Source organism: Odontesthes bonariensis, chromosome 17 (genome assembly GCF_027942865.1).
Source record: "Odontesthes bonariensis isolate fOdoBon6 chromosome 17, fOdoBon6.hap1, whole genome shotgun sequence".
NCBI lineage: Eukaryota > Metazoa > Chordata > Actinopteri > Atheriniformes > Atherinopsidae > Odontesthes > Odontesthes bonariensis.
Window position 1 is genome coordinate 10,983,402 of NC_134522.1, and position 22,074 is coordinate 11,005,475.

The following is a 22,074-nucleotide window of genomic DNA, read 5'->3' on the forward strand; positions in this document are numbered from 1 at the left end:
AGTGAAATGTTTCCATCTTTTTTGCAAGTTGTTTTTGAATGAAAATCAAAGGAGGGGTCGTAGGAGATCGCTTATTGCTTAAAAACTAAACTAAACTGAACAAAAAATGCATTAAACATCATCACACAACACCAATGCGTCACAACTAGTCTGATTTAACAGCCCGAATGCAAAGAAACGTGCACACATGGACACATCTATTACATACGATTTGCTAAATAGGCTAATAGCTAAACACACAGAAACACTGAGAGGTCTGTTAGGGACAACACACACATGGCAAAAGATAATGAAGTTTCATCTACAGGACAGCCCAGATTCTTTCAGGCCAAGTTTTATCTGGAACTTTCAAAACAGATGAGTACTGGTTTGGTTGCTGTTGGCAGATCAGAGCTGCTGAGCCAAAGGTTATCTTTGATAGAAAGATAAGCAGATAAGGAGCAGCTTCCACTCAACACAGCTCATGTACAAGTCAGGAACTTTCAACTCCACAAGTAAATGTAGTTAGCTAATTATATGCTCTTTGGCCTTGAAAGTGATGTTTGTGTACTCCTCTAAGTATGGGTTACTTTGCAACAGAGAAAGCCATCTTCTATCTATTCCATATACCTCCTCTTTTATGTGTTAGATACATTCAGCTTCATGCACACCACCTCTGCACTGCTGTTTGGATGATCAATGTGTCGAAGGGGTTTACCTAAGACCAGCGAGAAAAGGATCGTTTCAATAGTACACTGAACAACATTTTCACCAATTTCTTTAGAGATTTAGCGCTTAAGTTTATGCAAAAGGTGCAAGATGGACGTACCCATAATCCTAAAGCACGGACACAAACCTGTTAGATTAGGAGCACATAGGCCAATTCATTGTTGTTGCACATACCTCTAACAGACCTGTAAACAAACCAGTCAAACCAGGAAAGTTTCTGTTTTCCAATGAGAGCTCATGGTCACTCATTTCCTACTGTGTTTAAAACCTGTGCTGCCAGACGGACAGCTACTCAGACTGGGTTTGGTGCTGCTCTGCATCGTTGGAGCTCGTGTTACTTTTGTGGGAGAGACCCAGAACAGTGTGTGTTTCCAATTAAGAAAGTGAAATGAGCGGATTTTAACAAGGTCATTTTAACAGCCCTGTACTCTGCTCCCTTCACACGGGTGTGAAAGTGTTTCTCAGCGGGGAGAGAGGATGTAATGGATGTGGGAATGTTACCTTAGCCGATCCAGTGGAGAAACAATCACAGTCCTAATGGAGCAATACGAGTTTTGTCCTCAAGGCCAATAATATCAGTCATGACTTCATTAAAAGGTAAAAGACTAATTTGTGGTTGAATTTTGTTGCAATAAAGATTCATTTCTAGACCCTTCGCTCCAAGTTGTTTGTGTCTGGTTTGCCTGGCTTGTTTTCAGTTGGTCTGTCTCTCTTATTGAATTTGAATGGGCTGAATTTAGCCTCAGTACAGCCCAATACAAATCACATTAGACTTCAGAGTGAATGATTGCATTTGTCTCATTGGAATCAGCCTTCACCCTTTCTTTACTGAATGGAGCCTCTGATATCCAACAAATATTGGTTGTCCCGTAACGTGTTCTCTTATTTGACTCAATTTAGGCTTATGAGAAATAAATGAAATGTCCCCCTGTTTATTCCCGGATCACCTCGATTAGCTCCAGGGCTGTGGTTGTAATCACTTGACCAGAAGTGAAGAGATTGGAAGCAGCTTAAGCTGTCAGGCAGGCCTGGAGCTGCAGACTACACCCGTATTCTCTTTTATTGAGCCTGTAAAAAATAGAGAAATAAAAAAAAAAAACAGGGCTTGTCTGGAGCTGATCTTTCAGTAGTTTCCCCAAAGTTAATCAATCTTTTATATCCCTTTTTTTCCTCTCATGTGGGATGTTTGGCTTCTTACATGCTCTCAACTTTATCATTGTCAAATCTGCCCTACATTCAGTCGGGGGAAAATGCAGAAAATGGCCGCTTGAGTTCTCTGGGATGCATTTTTAGACTGAGTTGTGATGTCATACTGACCACACATTAAGCTGCCCACCATCAGTCTTGTATTAGTTGTAATTCCTGTCTCCTAGTCTGCACTTGTTACAGAGCCACAGTGTGATGGGAAAACAAACATGAATTTTTAGGGTTTTCTTGTAGAGTCACTGGCTGTTATTGCCAGAGAGAAAATCCAGGCTGAATGTTTTTGAGCTAAAGTAGGTGGGCAAAGTTGCCTGAGAGGAATTGCTAACAAGGTAGAAATTCCGTACAGATAAAGCTTGGGGGCTTAAAGGGATGAAGAAAATGTTGTTTTCCCCCTCAGTGTTCTTTGTGTAGCTCTGCAGCGTTAAGCGATCTGGTAAAACGATAGAACTGATTTCACACGTCAGATGCTCATTTATATCTGCAAAGCTTGTTGGATAGAGCCAAACGCTGTGTTATTCTAAAACCTAGATATACTGCATGTGAAGTGAAAATATTCTGATCTGACAAAGTAAACCAAGAGCAGAAGAAAGCAGAATACCGTAATTGAAAAGGGAGATATAACAGCGGCTGTTTTTTTTTTTTTCTGTTTTGACTGATGTGATGGCAAGTTAAACAGTGAATTTAAATTGTGGATTTTGATGCGCAAAAAGATTCTACATGGGGATGTGAAATATAGTGTGACTCGGGCAGCATTCACAATAACACTCCCCCACATTATTCTCACCTACAGGGACAGTCTGTATAGTTCATAGCTAACCCAGTTTCACAATAAATCAGGAGACTGAAATAAAATGAAAATAATTTCACTGGCGATCATGACAATTGACACAAATTGAGCTTCTTTTTTATACTGTGACACACATCACAACATAATAGTAATGCAGTAAGTGGGAGGCTTTATTTGTGCTTTCAATCCGTTTGTTTTTCACTTCTGGAGGTTGCAAACTTCAACCTAGACAACAAGATATTTCTGACTGTGACATGTAGGTCTGGTTTGTGTTTCTGCAGAAAAATGTTCAGGACATTTTACTGGTTCTAACTTTCTCTGTGGGAGATCACTATACATGTAAGTATAGCTGAATTCACGGCACAAAGACTGCTTATAAGTTACTTGAATTAAGTTTATTAAGTTACTTTGTCAGATGATGCTGCGGTTATAAAAAAAATCAAGATTTTATTAGAGCAGAGTGACAGTCTGGAATGCTTTAAGCTACCGTGAGTAGACATGTAGTCTCATTTGGCTTATTTCTAGTCACAATTTCTGATTTCATTTGGCTGTCTGACAAAAAAACAAAACAAAAATGTGGTAATGAGAGCAGCTTTATTGGAAATTCTACTGTGTTAGTATAAAGTTACTATACTCTTTACTGTTTTTACAAAAAGATAGAGATTTGGATCCCAACCACTTCTCATAGTTCAACACAATATTGTGCACCTAGCTCAAAAACAAAGGGTTTGAACCCCTTTGTTGTAGCTACTGTATGTACAAATATGAATAAAACCTCCAGCCTAACCATCACTATCACTGCTTTTATCAGTTAATATATGTTGAAGCTGCACAAGTTAGGAGACATTTTGACTTCTTCCTGCTTTTTTCCTGTGTGTTACTAATTTGTGGTCCTGCGCAATCCACAATCAACTGCTCTGGATTAGTTAAGCATTAGCATCATGACCTAGTGATAACATCCTAATCCCTGCTGGATGTCTCAGAGAGGCGTGAATATCCCTCCAACAACCTCAAAATGATGTTTTTTTCAGGAAGTAATCAATATAAATAGGTGGAAGCAGGAAATCAACCAAAGAAAGACAAATGGGGGTGATTTCCCATGAGGCACTTTCAGGCCCTTTTACATGATCTTGCTCCACAACCTGTCATTTATATAGATCAAATCTTTTACTGGGATAGCAGCACACCTCTTTGTTGTTTTTGTGGTCACCTTGTGCAGACTAGCTCTGGACTGTCTGCAGTCACATCCTCCTGTTCGTTAAATAGCCGGCTAAATTCGTTCTCCACATGCAGGGACACAAAAGACTAATTCAAGTCATCACCCTGTCACACTCTTGTGATAGTTTCCTCACCTAGAACTAAAGTAATCAACAAGCCAGTGGCCTCCAGCTCCCTGCTTTCTGTCGCTCTACCTCTTTTCTCAGTAATGACATATCTTTGTGGCAGACAGATGATGCAACGTATGGGGAACAGATCCATCATGTATGTGGTTTCCCACACCACTGCATCCATATAGGTTTATTCATCTTCTGATAACAGGTGCAGAACACTAAATCAATCCCTTACCTGCTCCATGACCGATCATTTGAAACTAAAGGATTTATTTCTGCACACGGTGACGTTTCTGCTAATTAATGCTCACGAGTTATTGTGAGACAGTTGAGTTTTTAAAAAAGAATTACAATAATTAATCATAATTAAATCATGTAAGTCAGGTGGTTTGAGTGCTCAGTCTGTACTTTAAAGACCCAAATAATACTGGCACAAGAGGTCAGCTGCCCTCACGCACAGTCCACTCGTCGTCGTCATTTATTTCTCATTAGCTTAGCCCACAGGAACCTGCAAGCTATCACTTGGATCAGACCTGTCGTTTTCAATTAAAAGCTTCTTCAACATGGCCCAGATTTTTCTTGCCTTATCTTTACACGTGCTCTTCTAAAGCCTTTCTTGGGTAATGGTTTCCTTTGTCTATTGTGCTGGCTGCTGCAGTAGCGTCTCTGTGTTTCGGTTGCCACATTTTGAAGCTAGTAAGGAGTTGGTTCAGGGTGTGGCATGGGTATGTCTTATTATTGCCCTTTCTCTTTCTGTCCCACACACCCACACCTTTTCACAAGCCCTTCCTTGTGTTTCTGGACCAGACACTTGCGCAGCACCTTCCACTCATAGCTGCTGAAAAAAACTACGAGACCATTTTCCTCCAGCCACGTGAGCCTTAAAACCTACAGTGCAAAGGCTGAGACCGGAAACTCCCTGTGGACGCTGAACAGGCCACACTTTGCAGCTCGCCACCTCATACAGTGGTAATAATGGCCAGATCACATCTAACAATAGGTAGGAGTGAGCACGGGTGGAGCATCACTTTGCAGGGGATGTGCAGCCCTTCCTCCGTTTTCCTCAGTAAACACTCACACAGACATGCTTTTACTTTCACAGCCCTATTGGAGTAACCATGTGGTGAGAGTCAGGATGGCTGGACTGTGGGTGTTAAGAAGCCTCCATTTAAGAGAAAGAAGTGGGGTTGAGATGATGGTTAGTGTGCGACTGCGTGTGTATTGTGGAAGCCAACACTGCCTGCCTGTTTGGGAAGTATTTTTTCAGTGTCAGCATTAAAAAAAAGGAAAATTCTGGCTGAGGTCACAGTTTTTCTGCTCCCTGATGTGTCTTAGAGGAATATGGTGACATTACCAGCATTTAATTTAATTTGTTATTCCTCTGGGAGTTAATGGGAGCAGCCCAGTCGTGACTTGCTGCCTTGTGTCAGACCAACAGACAGATTTATGGGAGGCTGATTGTGGCAAGATGATCGTCAGATCCAATTATGCTTAACGGGAAGTAGAGTGACCAGAGCTCCTGATCGAGAGCAGTATGTGGGTGGAGTATATCCAGAACTTTGCACTGAACAACATATACTGGGCACAGGTCTGTAACATGGCACTGGGAACACTGATTGCATTTGCCCTGTGGATTACTATTGCAATAGTTGTGCTTTTTATTATACAGCACAGATAAGAACTCCTTCAAATGTCAGTCATTTCAACTTATTCACGTCTCTATTTGTAATGCTTTGCATTCTCTCACAATCTGTTTGGGGGAATCCTTGACACTCCTACAGTTGCATAATAAGATATGTAAATTCCAAACAACATGTCTGGTTAACTGGAGCTGAAATCCCCATGGCTGTATCTAACCAAAGGGGTGAAAAGCTGTTTGTTCTATAGACAGATCCTGATAGGTCTTTGATGAAAGCAGTAAAGCTTTATAGGATCTGCTGCTTCAATGGGCAGAACAGAGATAGGCATCATCATTCTGGCACCCACTGATATGGAGAGTGGATAGGTCTGGCCAAGCTGACACGCCTGGCCAAAGAGCCACATTACGAAACACAAGATTTACAGGCATTGTCAAGGAGTGTGAGAGTGAGAGCATGACAGACAGCTGATCTTGAGCTTGTTATCAGGGAGTGGAGGCATTTAAACAAGGAACCATGTAGAAATGTAAAAGAGGAATGGAGGTAAGAATAACAATGACTAGGGTCATCACCAGCTTCCTGTCCAATTGTCTGAGGAGAACAAACCTGTTTCTTATTGCTCTGATCATCAATTTATTAGTCCATGTGACAGACAGGCTCGTCAGTGTTATGTAAAGTGTGACATCTTATCGGTCTTTTCAAGTAAAACAGCTACCTGGGAACCAAAGGGCAGGGGACTGTGGAGGTGGTCACTATGGCCACCATAGCTTACTCATCACTTTTTAATTTACTTAATAATTCAAATTGAATAATTAATAATAATTAAATTAAAATGTAATAATTTAATAATTAATTTAATATTAACTTGATATTTTATTCATCAAATTGCTGAATTTATCCGGAAGGAACTGTGAACACAGTGGCTGGAGGACTTAAAACAATATAATGTGATTATTTTAAGCACAAAGTGCGGTTAACCTTCATTTAGCAATGGAAATATACATACTTAATTCAAAGGCTGTAAAGCCTGTAGTGAAACAAGCATATAGAGCATAAACCAAAGATTGATGTAAGGTTTCCACATGGCTGCATTTTTACCTGGATTGTATTAGGGTGATTGTGGATAAGTGTTGCCAAGCTCTTTTGTGTTTTGGCATTGGCTCATTTATGCAAGCCAGCTCTAGTCTAATAATGGCTGCCAGATTTGGATAGGTTTTGTATTTGCACATCATAGCCAGTTTAGCCTGAAAATGGACATTTTAGCCATTTTTGACAACGCACTGTGTGACTTTTGGCAGTTTCGGCATCCAGATTTGGGCAAATGTGCATCCCGAATGTTCATCTATATTCTGTACTTTGGATGTGTTATTTCGTCCCACCTTCTCTTTGTGCCAAACTATTTTGGCCACCAAAGAAAAGCTGCTGTTACATGAAACCCACCTTCTTCCCTTGCCTGCGAGGATTCAATTAGTTGGTGTGCCTACTAAACACGTGAACAAGCTCACTTGGCATGTATCCAAAATGATTTGTCCAGTTGTTCTTGTGTCTGTTAACTAATTGTTTTGTAATTGCACTTACACAAAGTGTGTTGGCTCACAAAAACAACCACCTTCTTTCATAAAACCAAAGATTGTCTTTTCATGAAAGTGGAAGTGACGAGCATTTAAACCGCCATTGATTTCGCTTTAGACCTTGATATCCCCGTTAGGGACCTACAAAAGCCACGAGCCACTGTTTTGGAACCCCACCCCTGTCTCCTGTGCTGTGTTATATCAAACCGGTCTACCTTTCTCTAATCCCCTGGCACTTCATGCTGTATTCAAGCATACGGCCATCCCCCTCTCAGTGTCCGCGGAAAGGAGGAGTTTAACCCCACATTGTCTGGGAGGAGTCCGCAGTCTCTTGGCGCTGAGTCCCAGGATCGTTTGGTTTGGAAACGGAGATTTCGTGGAAAGAGACTGCAATCAAGACCAACTTTATATAGGTATTAAAAGCCGCTGCGTTCTATTTAAATGCTCCGAAGAGGGAAACGTGTGAATGCAGAGAGAAAGCGGAGGAAACATTAACCGGTAAGTTCGAGGCGAACTTAAACTCAATGACTCCGCTCATCCGAGAACTTGTAAACGCGCGTCTCTCACTTAAGATTATGCGCGCATTTCCCCTTCCACTTACTGATAATAAAATAAAAAAAGTTTGCGGCTGCTTCTTCTCAGCGTGTGAGAGATTGATTTCCAACACCGACCTCTCATTGGTTCCCGTGAGAATTAAAGCCCACCGTGGCAGCAGAAATCCTGCACGAACACGCGTTTGTCCGGTGATTTCAATTGTGTCACGTTGAAATGCGTTTGAATATCATGTGGCTCTGACTGGGGAGTACAGTGTGATGATTCAGACCTGTCCTTTTATAGCTCTAATTCTCAGATGTGAACACTCTCAGCGCTAGGGCTGTTTTATTCCTTTCCTTAATAAATCTGTGGTGCTGTGTGAAACTTCATTTCAGTGGGGTGATTTAGATCCATTTCATTCAGTCCTTATGTGCAACTTCAGAAATTAATTAAAACTTGCACCAAATGTGTTTGTTGTTATCACCCCAGCAGATCAGTGCAGGGAGTATTAGTGCGGACTTGCCTCTGATTTATGGACTAAGACATTGGGAGCATAAGTCATTTCACTAAATGTCGGGTTATGCCTCGATGTTGAGTTCAGATGTGATTTACATTCTATTTGTATTGTTGTTGGGCCGTGTGCTGGGGTGGAAGGGCTCTCCAGCCCTTACACAGAGGCAACAAAAGGGCCCTGGGACCCCTGGAGACGAGGGGCCAGCCCAGAGCAAACACTATGAGTCAGGAGGGGAGGGCCTTTTGGCATATTGGGCCCTCTGTCATGGAAACCCTGCACGGGAAAGTGTCTGACTGTCCTGCCACCGGTGCATGCCACTGAGGAGGGTTGGGATCCTAAAAAACACAGGCTAATGATTGACTTTAACAGGCTGGATGGGCTGCTCATTGATCTGTCTGATGGCTCTGGCTGGAGTCACTCTGGAGTGTTCACGCGGGCCATATTTTGGGCGTGGAGTCCAGTTCTGAGAGACGGTTAGGAAAGTGGTAATTAATGTGACTAATGATTAATGAAATATGGACTTATTATGGTGTTTACTTTTTTCCTTTTCATCCAGAAATATGTCTCAGCCAAAAGAATGCCTGGTGTTTGTTTTTCTTCGGGGGCAGACATGCTGTGTGATTGGTTTTCATGTCATCAGACCTTTCAGCTCCCCTGCCTGTTTAATGGGCTGCACAGAAATCATTATTTACTTACATAATTGGAGTTGTTCTCAAGTGCACCCTGTTTTGTGTTTGTTTGAGTTGGAGAGCGGCAATAGAGCTGCTGGGTCACAAGCGCCATCTGCATATTTGGGCCTTTGTGGCTCACATTTTTGCGGCAAAGAAATCTTCGACCACAGGGAACATTATATTTTTACTATTCTGTTTTTCCCGGGGTTGGAAAGGGGTCTCGAGCCAGATACATACAGATTGAGTGTGACTTGTCATTTTCCTTTTAGTGGGAAACACATGATTGTTTTGGGTTTCTGTCTTTCCTTTTGTAACACAAGTTGTGAGTTATGCTTTGTAGCTGGCGGGACTTTCAGTTGTAATTGTTTACTCGTGAAGAAGGGGAGAAGCGGTGCTAGCTTTTCACTTTGGGTGACACATCGATGCATCTACATCACTTGTCATGAAGTTCTGGGTCTCGGTAACACAGGGGAGCTGTGACACAATTACCACTGGAACGTCCCTCATGAAACAATCTGTTTTGAAGTAAGTTGATACACAGCGCGTAGCTTTGTGGAGCTATTTAAAGAACAGCACACAAAGTGTTGACTGCTCCTGTCTTTGGTGCTTTGATGCCTCATGTGAGCAGTGATCCTCATCAGCCAAGAAACGGGCTGTGTGAGCGCCCATCTTCAGTCCTGAAGTGCTAGCACCCTGGCCGAGAAACAATGTTTCATGTCTTCTACCCTGCACATTTTTCTCCATATAAGGTGCCGTGCGTGTGACTTATCAGGCATGGGTAACGTCTGTGCTTATTGTCACACAGAGTGTGCTTACTGGCTCTAGGTAGAGAGGCCTTGCAAGAAGGTAGCACACGATGCAGGCGAAAGATTTGAAATGGTTTCAACTTTGTTTTAATTTCTATCTGTTTCTCAACACGTTCCCCTCCTCGATTGCAAGGAAATGTCATTTTCAGGCTTCTTTTTCTGCTCTGATCCTGGTGGGATGTCTGCTTCTATTTCTTACTGCTGTGGTTGAAATTATATTTGTCGGTCAAAGTGTTTGCTGGTGGCGTGCGGCCAGCAGCGTCTGGGGTGGATGCTATAAAAAGCAGGTGGACTAAAAGCTGGCGTTGACAGCATCTTGGTCAAGACTTCTCATTTGCTACTCAACCGAGATGCGGGCTAAAGGACACGTGGCACTCTTTGGCCCTTTTATGAGTGCTCACAACTCGAGGTCAAAGAGACATATAAGCACAACAGCGTAACAGTTACAGATCCTGTCCTGAAGTGGCACCTAGGATAGAAGTTATAACTAAACCCTGTGATATAAAAAATAACCAACTCTAAAGAGATGCTTTGTACCTTCTGTTCTGCATAACTCAGTGATTCTGAATCGAACTCGTGTCGCTCCTAGGCTGGTACAAACACGCACACACATTTCCTATCTGCCCCAGTATAGATCCCATGCTCTGCTGTGCACACAGGAACCTTCTGTCCAGCGCAGCCGAGCTGCACAGTCTCATCCAGCTTAACCCACGAAGCCATTCATGCTCCTCTTAACAGCTACAACTTCTAGGTCTTTGAGGAGATTAATGTAAAGGTCTAAATTCATCTGAGCTCATTCTGGGTCAGCTGCTGAACAGCTTTAATGGTTTGAGTTGAAAATGAAAATTGAATAGAGGAGGACATTTTAAACAATGTGTTAAATTAGGTTTGAGATTAAGAGCTACGTTGCTGCTGATTGGGGTGTGTAGGTAATTAGTTGAGTGAGGTAGCTTTTAAAGAGCACCAGGCGACTTCACATGTGATTCAGACTTTCATTAACCTCAAAGAAATAAGTGCAAGACACGCAGTTACCACTCTTTTATTGATGGCAGCATAAATCACGCGGCGATTGGTGTGCATGAGGCAAAATGCTCCCGCGGCAGCAGTTGAGAAGCAGTGCGTGCGTGTAAATCCTGTAAGCGTACAGCTTTTCTGTCTGATGAAGATGGACTTTAAAGCAAACCAAGAGATGTACAGGCCATACAGGAAACTGATTATCAAAATATATGAACAATGGGACGGGGATAAAAGGGAGCACTGGGTACAGAAGCTGGTTGCAGGATTATTGATCCAGACGTGGGACTTCAAATCTTAACAATACGGCTGCTTCAGAGAACCCACTCGCAGTGTGTGTGATCTTTTATGCTCAAAGCATGTTTTTCTTTTTTCTTCAGAACATTGGTGCTGTGTGTAAACCCTGTTTGAGCTTTTGATTACGAATTCAAGCTGGACACAGTCAAGGTGCTTCACATCTGTGCTGCTTTGTGCATAGAAAGGCGTGATATTTGTGTTTCGGATACCTGCTTCAAAAGACGACACGTGCTGGCACATTCAACAGCCCTGTTTTGTATGGAAATAAGCCGTTCCACTCCCACTCCCCCCCCCCCCCCCCCCCCCCCCCAGTCATCGGCCCTGAGCTGGCTTACAGGTCAATCCTTACAACAATAGAAATTGGGATTGATCTGCCCTACCTTGGTCCAGTAGCCATAAGGTCCCACTTACTATCCATACCCTATTGGAAAGGCAAACACAGCTGGTGCTACAGGCTAAAGTGCTCAGTGTCGTGGTGTTCAATAGGCGCCATGTTGTCCCAAATGATGGATGGAGTAAATTCTGCGTCCACATTTACTCAGACACATTCCACCTGCTCACCAGTGTGTGGAGATTGAGTACCTTTTTTTGTTTTAATGGAATTTTTTTTAACATTTTTTTTTTTTAATTTTTATTTCTAATCAAGCAGATGAAAACAATTCTTTGATCTCCAAACCCAGTCTCTGAAAGATCGTTTAGCTTGTTCCATTATTACAAATAACACATTTCTGAATTACCTTAGCGGTAATTGGTCTCCTATTTCACTGTGATTCTTTCAAAACATGGTAAATCTTTGCTCTATAGAGACACAAAGAGCAGATGGGGGAAATGTTGAGACGCACATGAATCCGTCACTGACCGCACCGTTTCATGCATCCATTTATCATAGTCTTGCCTTCGGCTGCTGTGTATCCATCATCACAACGCTACATTGCTATAACTCTGCAGTTTTGCAAGATATGGATGTTTCTTCCCTTCTTTTGCTTGCTCAGAAGCTCGCTCCAGTGAACTGCGTGGAACTTGGCGTGCCCTTATCGGCACAGTCTCCTTGGCTTTGCGGTGGACGAGAATTGCTTTGAAGGCTCTTTGACTGATTCGTGTTATGTTGAGGAATATTTTCGGGCTCATTAGCACTCCACTGCCTCCTCAGCCCCCAACCCAGCTTTAAACAGTTGGTGGTTTGATCTCTGAGAAAGATAAGCTCTTTTCTCCACTCCTCAGTCTCCAGGCTTTTGTCATGTTGGTTCAGTCATTTTGGCGTCCGGCCAGCGTAAACAGAGGCAGGGTCCTGATTGCTTTAGGTCGCCGGCAATCCTGGCATCCACTCAGCAAACATGCTTAATTTAAGTTTACTTGAAAATCCTTTCCTCAAAGAGGTGAATGTATCTAGATAACCTGTTTCCGAAGGTGATATCATCGTCAGGGCTTATTTGTCTGACAGGCCTCGGCTGTTTAAAGGAAAAGGGTACAGCATACAAGTGAAGGGCCTCATTGTAACACATGTCAAGATAAGTGGAAAGAAACAGAAGTTGTCGGAACATTTTTATCAGCTGTTTAAACGCAGGACTCTAGATTTGCTGCTAATTGATGTAATATGTGTGTTTCATTCTCAGTGTAAGGGAAACAAGTAGCGTATCAGTCAGGCTGCATTTGGGGACCCTGTGTGTGGGCTCATTTTTTTTTTTTTTTTTTTTTTTTTACAGCACCCTCTTGATTCATAACGCCCGATTAGCCTTTCTTCGCTTCTAATGACGGTTGACGCAGGTCTGCCTCATTTTCGAGAAATTTCCATCTCCACCTGTCTGTGTTCAGTAAGAGCCAAGACAGGTTCATTGCTTCTCTGCTTCATGAGAGCTGTTTAACTGAGAGCTCAGTTTATGGGTGCCAGATTTCTACGTGGACTCTTCTAGCCAGGAAGCCCTGCTCCGTCTGAGATTTAGAGGAGAACCACTTTCTGATGAGCAGGACCAAATTTTTCAACTTGCATACCTTCAGCTGAAAATGGCACTTATTTCCCCCCCCCCCCCCCCCCCCCCCCCCCCACCCTCAGTTCTGCCATATTTGTGCCTCCTAACAAACTAACAGACATCACTGAGCAACTAAGCTCACCATTTAACATACAGTAGACACACACAGGTCAGTATTATTTGTAGCTGGTTCCTCCAGAGGTTGATCCCGAGCCAAGGAGATTACACAGAATGCAGGTCGCTGCTCAGCTTGTTTCAGCTTGGGACAGTTGTGCAATATTAATACCTGTCTGTCCTCAAATGATGTCGCATCAGATGCCACGACGCTGTCTCATAGATGCTGCCTCTCTGCAGTCTAGCCGATGGAGTTCACAGCCATGTCAGAAGATTATTAAATCTTGCCTCGCACAGAAACTCCGAGCAATAGTGCTGAATCTTTTAACCTGATAGCAGCAGATGTAGGGCAACCAGCTCACTGGGCTGTTACGCACACAGCAGAGCCGTGTGTGAGCTGGCTGTGCGGGGTAGGCTATTAATGGTATCTGACATTCTGGTGTCATTGGAGAAGCTGCCTCCTAATTTGTCCGCGAGCTCAATCCTAATAATATTTAAGTTGGTGGAGCCGAGAAAGTAACTACTTGGTTTGTAGACTCTAATCTGGTCCTAGTCCTCTAGGAACTCCGCTTTAATGCAACAAATATAATCAGTATTATTAGGGCTAAACAACAGTCCGGGAGTGTAAAGCAATAGTTTGGAAATGAGCATGCGTTCTCCCCTAGTATTAGACCAGAGTGATGCCACTCTGATATGCAAACAAATTGAAGGAAAACCAACAATGTCTTGGTACGGTTTTGAACCGTTACACCGTGTCACTTATTGTACAAGTTTCCGGAACTCTGCTGGAGGGAAGAAGAATTTGTTTGATAGTGAGACGGGTTACAGGAGAGTATTGGACTGACGTGCAGGTAACCCCAGGTTGATCATGGAGGGCAGTGCGTGGCTGTCACTCCATAGAAGCTGTAAAACTTTGATTTGCACATGTAAAAAATCATTATACATTTACTGAATTCTCAGAAGTTCGTGTTTGGTTGAGTGTTTGAGAGATTTTCTGAAATTCCTGGAAATAAAAAAAAAAATTCTTCTCCACAAACCGCTGACAGATGTATTTAAAAAAGAAAATGAAAAAAAGCACACCTCACAGACACACAAAACAGTTTCAAACTACAACAAAGCTCAGCTTTTTGGGGCTGCCTCTAGGAAAACGGTTTTAGAGCCACAGATGAAAGCGTTGTTGCTGGTGGTTGTAATTCAGGAGAAAAAATAAAACAAGAAATACAACCCATTTAGATCTTTGACAGGTCAGATGTGGTTGGCAGAAATGTTTTCGTGCCCCCTAACGCTCATTGAATCTTCTTCGAAACAGGCAATACCCACATCAAGTGAGTATATAAACCTTTTTTTAAATTTTATTTGCATCCTTTCATTAAAAAAATCAGACACAGCAACTGAAACCTTGCTACTTTCCTCACTGTGCTTTTTGCAAATAATTGCACTTCAGAGATAAACCATTAAGACTTGTCCTCAATACTGATGTATGTTGTATCAGGTCTGAATGGGTTAAAGCAGCCTACAAATGATCATGGTTCGTCCATGGATTTCTTAGCTTTGCTGCACAGTGACTCCTTTTTCTGTATCCCACGAGACTTTACACCACAACTGGAACGGTAGCCCGTATGGGTCACCTCACACAACCACTCAAACTTTCTGGTGGTTTGACAAACTCAACGGAGATCTTGTTGGCTTTTCCAGACGTATCTCCCTGGATGTGGATGTGTGTGTGTGCACAGTTTAGACTGTCTCTTTGTGGTAAAAGAGGGAACAACGGTTTCATAACCTCAGGGAATGTACAGATTTTGTGTGGGGAGCACTACTGAAGTATGAGGGGCGAACATGTTGTATAACGGCTCATGTGCTTGCATCCTTTTTAACTGAACAGTAGGAAGTCTTTGTTACTCCGCAGAACTGTCTCAAAGCTCTCATCCTGCATGTTGTTGGAGGAGCTGTGTGCGAGGCTGCCTGTTTAGAGTTTTGATCTCCCTACCTCACCTGCTTTCAGCAAACACGTCTTCTGCAAACACCCTTTAATGTACACCTTGATCTTCACCTTCCACGTTGCAGGATCTGGTGTACAGGAGCGAAGTCATTCCTTTTAAATCATTTCACTTTTGGAAGGTAAAATAATTTTAGTCTTTTGAGGTTAGTGATCTGAGAAGCACGGCCATACGGCTGACTAATAAGTGGCTGATGTTGTGTCAGACAACCCACTGAAGTGCAGCGGATCCTCTTGGGTGTCTAGGTTACTGTAATTCATCTTTAGCGTCAATACGACTACTAGAAAGTGTCATTTTGCTTTTCTAAGGCTTTAAAATGTCTGTTTCTCCCTCGCAGAGACTCGGGCTATAAAATAATGACTTTAATAACGTGTGATATGATATTGAAGTTATTTTAAAAGCAATTCTTGTCTCTTTAGGCACTGGTCCTGCTCCTTGGTAGTAATTTTTGTGTGTGTGCTAGCGAGCGGTCTTGTCTCCAGCGGCAGTCCCTGCGGTCTATTCGCGTGGAGAAACCGGCTTCACTGGGAACTTGTGGTTCCCTTTTTTTTTTTTTTTTACTGATAATAATATTTTACTGTCCATTGGCCCAAACTGGCATGTCCAGGCTTAAGCTAATAATAACAATGTCCATAACCACCAGGAACTGGGTTTTCCCTGACTATTAAGATAATTGTTGTCAGCTGAAAGCTGAACTTTCACTGTCATGTTGTGTTAAAGGTCTCATCTATCATTTCTTCATGGCCCCCCCTTCACTCAGTGTTTTGCATGTGTATTTAAAGTAAATTAGATTTTCATTTAATAAGTGGAAACCCTAACACATTTGAACTTCCTTCTATTCATTGTCTCACACACTGAATGGGCCCTTAAATGTGCCCCCCCCTGAAAAAAAAAGCTGGCCATTAGTCAGGGGGTAGCTTCTCCACCATAATGATGATAATGTGTGTATGTCTGTTTAACAGGGTTGTCTAAACGTTCATGTTTGGTCCCAGACATGCCTGCTGCTTTTGCTAATTAAGCTATCATGCTGTGCCACAGGCGAGTATTTAAACAAGCTGGAAGAGTGCGCTCATTCTTTCCGATCTTTAACCCTCATCTATATCATCCTGCTTAATGTCTGGGCCTCTTGGCAAGCCACGCACTAAGCTTAGGGTAGCCACAGGATTCCCAGGTCAGGATACATTTGAACATGGCATTCAAAACGCTGAAGAGCTGTTGATGCTGTGTGCAGTTGTACGTCGGAGCCGAAATCTTTCAGAGACTGGGATACATCAGAGCCGCAGCTTTGCACACGCTGCAGAAAAGTCGGATCAGGTTCGATTGTTCAAACTTCTACATCATGCGTCTGTGTGTTAGTATCGGCTGTGATTGTTGTCAGCATTCCATATTTTCCCTCGATCACTTAGGAGAGAGATCATCTATGAATTTCTTGTATTCTTCAGCAACTACTGTCCTTCTTTTTCCTTTTTTTTTTTTTTTTTTTTCTGGAATAGTTGCTCCACTAGTAATGACACAAATAGTGGATGGTTTGTGGTCAGCCAATTTTCTGAAGGGTTAAGCATCCTTCTTCATTCCCTCTGAGCCCGTCCCAGCTCAGGAGGAAAGCCTGTGAATAAAAGCCACCCTTGTCCTCTCGTAATGGAACAGCTTGACCCCTCGAGACCTCTGCTGGTCGGAGCATCTGCCCGTCCATTTTCCCCACACCCATCCTGGGATCCTGTGGGACATAAACGGCCTGTCACATCTGCCTGTGAGCAGTAACTCAATTAGTTGAGGAATTCATTTTACTGGAAAAAAAAAAAAATTAGGGACTGGCCTGTAATTTTTCAAAGTCAGAAAAGAAAGGCTGTCAACGTGAACATGACGCTGATTTACTGTTGGTTATCGTGTGAATGTTTCTTCCTGCGCGCTGTGCATAATAACCGCATTATGAGCATGATCCTCATTGACATTCTTGAGCCTCTTTGTATAGATGGGATAATAATGAGTTTGGCAGGGGCTTTAATTTAATTCGTGTCTGTAAAAGTGGTGCACATGTGGCACAGCTGCTAGTGTTTAGCCAAGGCTTGCCATGCCCTTGGATGAGGTGCCATTCAGTGCCAGCGGTGGCTTGTTTCTGTTTTATCTGCCATTTACGAACCACATTCCTGAGTCAAAAGGCTTTGCAGAGCAGCACAAAGAAGTTTGTTTTGCAGAGAATGTTGGTGACTTTTCCGCGGCAGTCGAATAAACTCACGTGCCTCGACATCCTTGTGACAAAAGAAACTAGTTCCACAGGTCAGTCTTTGTTGATGCACGTATTAAACTTTAGTGGTTGAACACAATGGCTGCTCGAGAGCTTTTCGTCCAGCACCTGTGGCGGATTATAGGTCAGAAACGGCTTCCAGCTAATTTCTTGTGATAATTCAGCTTTTAAAGCTAATCTCGGATTTTCCATTTGTGCTATTAGGGGGTGAACTCAATTAAACCCTGTTAAAAGGGAAGGTCTGTTTTTTTTTTTTTTTTTTTTTTTTTTTTCTTCGGGTGAAAACAGGCTGGTGACAAAAAGGTGTCACACCACATTCTCTGCTTTCTGAGGAAACGCGTTGTAACCTATGACGCAGTTTTAGGCATGGATAGTAGGTCATGCATCGTGTTCTGGCCAACTGCTGGACAAGAAGGCATGCAAAGTTGTGTCCATGCAAGCAGAAGCACACGGACCATTGGTGTTAAAGCTGTTTGCAAGTTCTTTTCTGTGATGAGTTTTAAACATGTTTAAATGACGAGCCAAGCATCTATGTTCTCACATGAGCTCCAGGCAAACTCATGCAAACGACTTTTAGTTGCTTTAAGTGTTATTTGGATGAAGCTATTCATCTTTATACATCAGACTACCAGTCTGGTATAATCTCGGCCGTCTTCCATTTTAACAGCCAGTTCACTTCGACACCTGTGGCTGGCTGCATCTAGTTGTATTGAGAACTCTTCTCTCATTTGTGCTATTGGCAGTAAGAGATGCCGTAGATTCTGGTCAGCCAGGCTTGAAGCTGCAACAAAACAACTGCTGTTTCCTGTTGGAGAAGTTGCTGGGGGAATTTGCCTTTGAATAACTGCCAGTCCAATAGCAAATCTGACATATTCTTCAGTTAATACAGATTTGTATTAAAGCTGTCCTGTGAGTGGGATACAGAGACTCTGTAAAAGGGACATTTACACTCTGACCACACATAAACATGCATATGTGTAAGCTGTAGGTACAGAGTGATTCATGTAAACAGACGAACTCACCTGAAGGATGGTTTATTTAGTTGTGCAGCCTGTGGTCCTGTGTTTACAGGGCTGTGATGTAGGTCCACAACCTGACACTGACAACTCCACCACTTTATCATGCCATCTACAGCCAGCCTGCACACTCCACTCTGCTTGGCTAGAGATGAGGTATACGCCTGTCTGACACAGGCTTGTCGGTGTGAAACCTCTCTCGTGAATCATCGCACCAATATTTCCTTTTTAAAGTGAACAAAAGACGCCTTCATGCATTGTCTAACACATTTGTGATGTGGTCAGAGTTTGCCAGCGTACAATAAAAGAGTTGAACATAAAAAAATCTGTTGTGCCAAGCATAGCACTCCTGAAATATGTTTGAGTTGATTCCTGCATTCATTTAGCGGAGATGATTCTGTGTTATGGTGTTTCTGTGAGCATCCGCGTTTGAAAACATAAAATTTCTGGTGTTTTAAGGGAGGTTTAACATAGTAAAAGTGAGTTTATTGTACTAAACCTTCTCCCACATGCACTAATAATGCGTTCCCACCAGGAAACGTCCACCCTGAGACCTCCCAAATGTGGTAAAAGAAAGACTTGTATTACTACAATTAAAGGCTTCAGGTAATGGCTCCTAATAGTTTGCCGAACATCGACTCCTTTGTTGTCTGTGATAACCTTGACCACAATGAGCAAACCAGCTAGACGGGCCCAGACTAGTTTAGCCACAACTAATGGACTTAAAGCATCACTGTGGTTTCTTTCTGTCAGTTTGTCACAGTTAAAGGCTTAAGTAGACATGACTGTGGTGCATAAACTGCTGCCAGAGTGCTGAGCTAGCGCCAACAATTACAAGGACCCAGTTGTTACCTGGTTTCTGATTTCCCATCTATTCATCACTTGTAAGGTCACTTTCTTATCAGTGGGGTGGTCTCTCTTCCCGAGTCGGTCACGGCTGAGTGATTCATGTCCTGCTTAGCCCGACTTTGAGCTGCACGTCGGCCTTCGATTGACCATAAAAGTCGAGATGCTGTCAGTTTGAGAGCTAGTTTACCGTGAACGCGTGGCTCTGCTTGGCAAAGGAAGATGGAGTTTGAATTAGCTTTTCTGTCAGTGAGCCTGAATCGCACATAAGTGATGCGCGTTGCCAACAGATTTTGAATAAAGTTTAGGCTTGTGAGCGATGCCCGACACCCATGTTGGGGGGAAGGCCACACAAGCAAACTCCCTCTGGCGTCAGAGCTCCTCAAGAATGCAGAGAGGGATTAATGCATGCCTGTGGCAGTGATGGATGAGACTTGGCGCCCCCCACACACACAGACATATACCCACAGAGCATCTGGATGCAGACTGTTTGGCCCTCCCCTGCAGCTGTATATGCCAGCTTAGCAGGTGTGTGTGTGTCTGCTGGGACAAAGCCAGAGTTTGGTTGTTTGCCCTACTACCCCAGAATGAGCTGTATTCACCAGCCGCATGTCAGTTTGATTTGAACGCTCGGCTTTTATCATGCCAGTTCACCCCCGGGACACTTTGAGTGATTTACTTTGTCCCTTTCAAATCGCAGATGGATCGATTTCTTCCCCCTCAATAGCTTATTCTTTCCTAATGTGTCCAGTGATTGATGCTGCACGTGTGTGTAAGTTTCAGTGTGAACGTCTTCCCTGTGTGAGCATCGATTACTGCTCGTGCACGTATCTAACTGCTCCCAAACCCCCCAGTGCCTTATCGTTTCCATGCTTCTGCGTGACCTCCAGCGGCGAATGCCGTGTGTCTTGATTTTTGTTCTTTCAGTGGTCAACGGTCTCTGATGGATCACCTTTGGGAGCCATGAGTGTCTCTCACATGGCTGCCAGAGTACAGTACAGTGGCTGCTGCTATGATCATGAGTGATTTAGTGGGGGGCTGAGCACATTAATCACCCGAGCTCGCACCACGTCGCGTGTGACCGATTATCCTGCAGTACACAAAGGACGGCAACAGTCAATTTGAGCGGAGATAATGCGGCGTGCGACTGGGTTTATTGCAGGTGTTGTCTGCAGGCTCTGCAAATCAGATGTGCAAAATCCACAAGGTCATTGTGAACTTCAGCAAAAAGCTGAGAATTTTGACAACACTTTTGTTCTATTTACGATGCCAGAGATTCAAACCGCCCTTCCTGAAGGTTAACAACGACATTGTTGTTCTTTTCCCCCCTTTTTTTTTTTTTTTCTTTTTCTTTCCACCTCAAAGGCACTTTTCTTCCCCTATCTCTTATGACGGGGGAGATAATTAGACGTCTCATTCCCTCTCTCTTTGAACGAAGAAGCTTTTGTGCTTTGCCCCGTCTTCCCGGGCAAGGCTGGGCATGTGCTCATTTTCCACCAGCCTCCAGGTCTCTTATCTGACCCTGTGGCTGCCACTGACTGTGGCACCACATATTTGCACCGCCTGCCATTCATTCACCAACTCGTCCCATAACCTCCAGGCATTTTTCTCATAACTCTGCAGTTAGAAAAAGGACTCTCCCAGCTCGCTGTGCTGAGATGTTCTGCTGCAGCACAGACGTTGAGGTGAGTGTGAGAAGATGCCGAAAGCACTGGAAAATCAATCCCACTAAATTGCTGGAATAGCCGGGTACTGCGTCTCTGGAACAAGTTCAAGTCCACGCTGTGTGTGTTGGCGTCTTCTTCCTTCACAGGTTTAACCCTCAAAATGACCTTCCTCTGTCCATTAAGCTGTTTAATTAGCAGAGTAGTTGATGAAAAGCTGATTTGCATCTGCAGTCGTCCAGCTGTTGGCGAGACATCCCACGCTTCATTCGCATTTTCGAGCTGTTAAAATATGCACATTTAAAAGTGCCCATGACTGTAAACACACTCTTACACAGCAGATGGACACTGACACCCCCTTGAGGATGTCTACAGTCACTGTCTCCTCCTGAAAAAGCCTCGGAACAGGTGAATGCCACATGTTTCAGTTTTAGATGTCTACACTGCCACTTGAAGCTGACAGCGACCCCTCTGGTGTTGTCCTTTCGCTCGCACATTGTCCCTCTTCTGTTAGGAGTGTGCACGTCTTAATTAAGTTGATTTAAAGTTCTGAGAATAAAATCTTGGGCTGAGTTGTTTGAAAAGGAGCTGAGGTGACAGAAGGGGAAGCATGCAGAAAACGTAGATTTCACAGTTACCTTTGAATGATTTGAATTGCACAGAACATAAGAAAGATGTTGGGAATGTTTTTCTGTCCCTGATTTTTGATAAATTCCCTCCTTTTCCCATGCAAAGAAACTCATTCATTTGAATGACTTTATATCAAGTTATTACTTATCGCCGTATTCTACATGCCAAGATGATTAGAGCGTACTGGGATTCCTATACATGCTCTAGCCCACTAGTCGCATTGTAAAGGATAGGGAGTGGATCTGAGGGTGGAACCCTGTGCCAAACAAAAGACTTGACCTTTCACCCTGATTTTAAAGCACGCCAGCTTAAGTTAATTCCATCTGTCACGCACACACACACACACACACTCACACAAAAACGCTCCAACTCCCTCTTCCGCCATCCGACTAATTTCAAATGCATTTCCAGATGCTTGATCTTTTAAATCCATGTTTCTTTGTGAGGCAGTGTACTAATTGCTGTTAATATTAAGCAATTAAGATCAATTTATTTCCTCCCAGTGGATAGTTTGTTCTC

At 43.2% G+C, this 22,074-nt stretch overlaps 1 protein-coding gene across 3 annotated transcripts in view; it reads left to right on the top strand.

The window, feature by feature from the left end:
- Positions 1–22,074, top strand: part of LOC142366141 (rho guanine nucleotide exchange factor TIAM2-like) — a 111,360-nt gene that overhangs the window by 39,765 nt on the left and 49,521 nt on the right. Inside the window, exon 1 of one of the 3 annotated variants that reach the window (XM_075447948.1) lies at positions 7,549–7,738. The exons of the other annotated variants lie outside the window; for them this stretch is intronic. The gene's annotated coding sequence lies outside the window, so the exon portion shown is untranslated. Of the gene's footprint in view, positions 1–7,548; positions 7,739–22,074 lie in introns of those variants that run through there. 3 annotated transcript variants of the gene reach the window in all.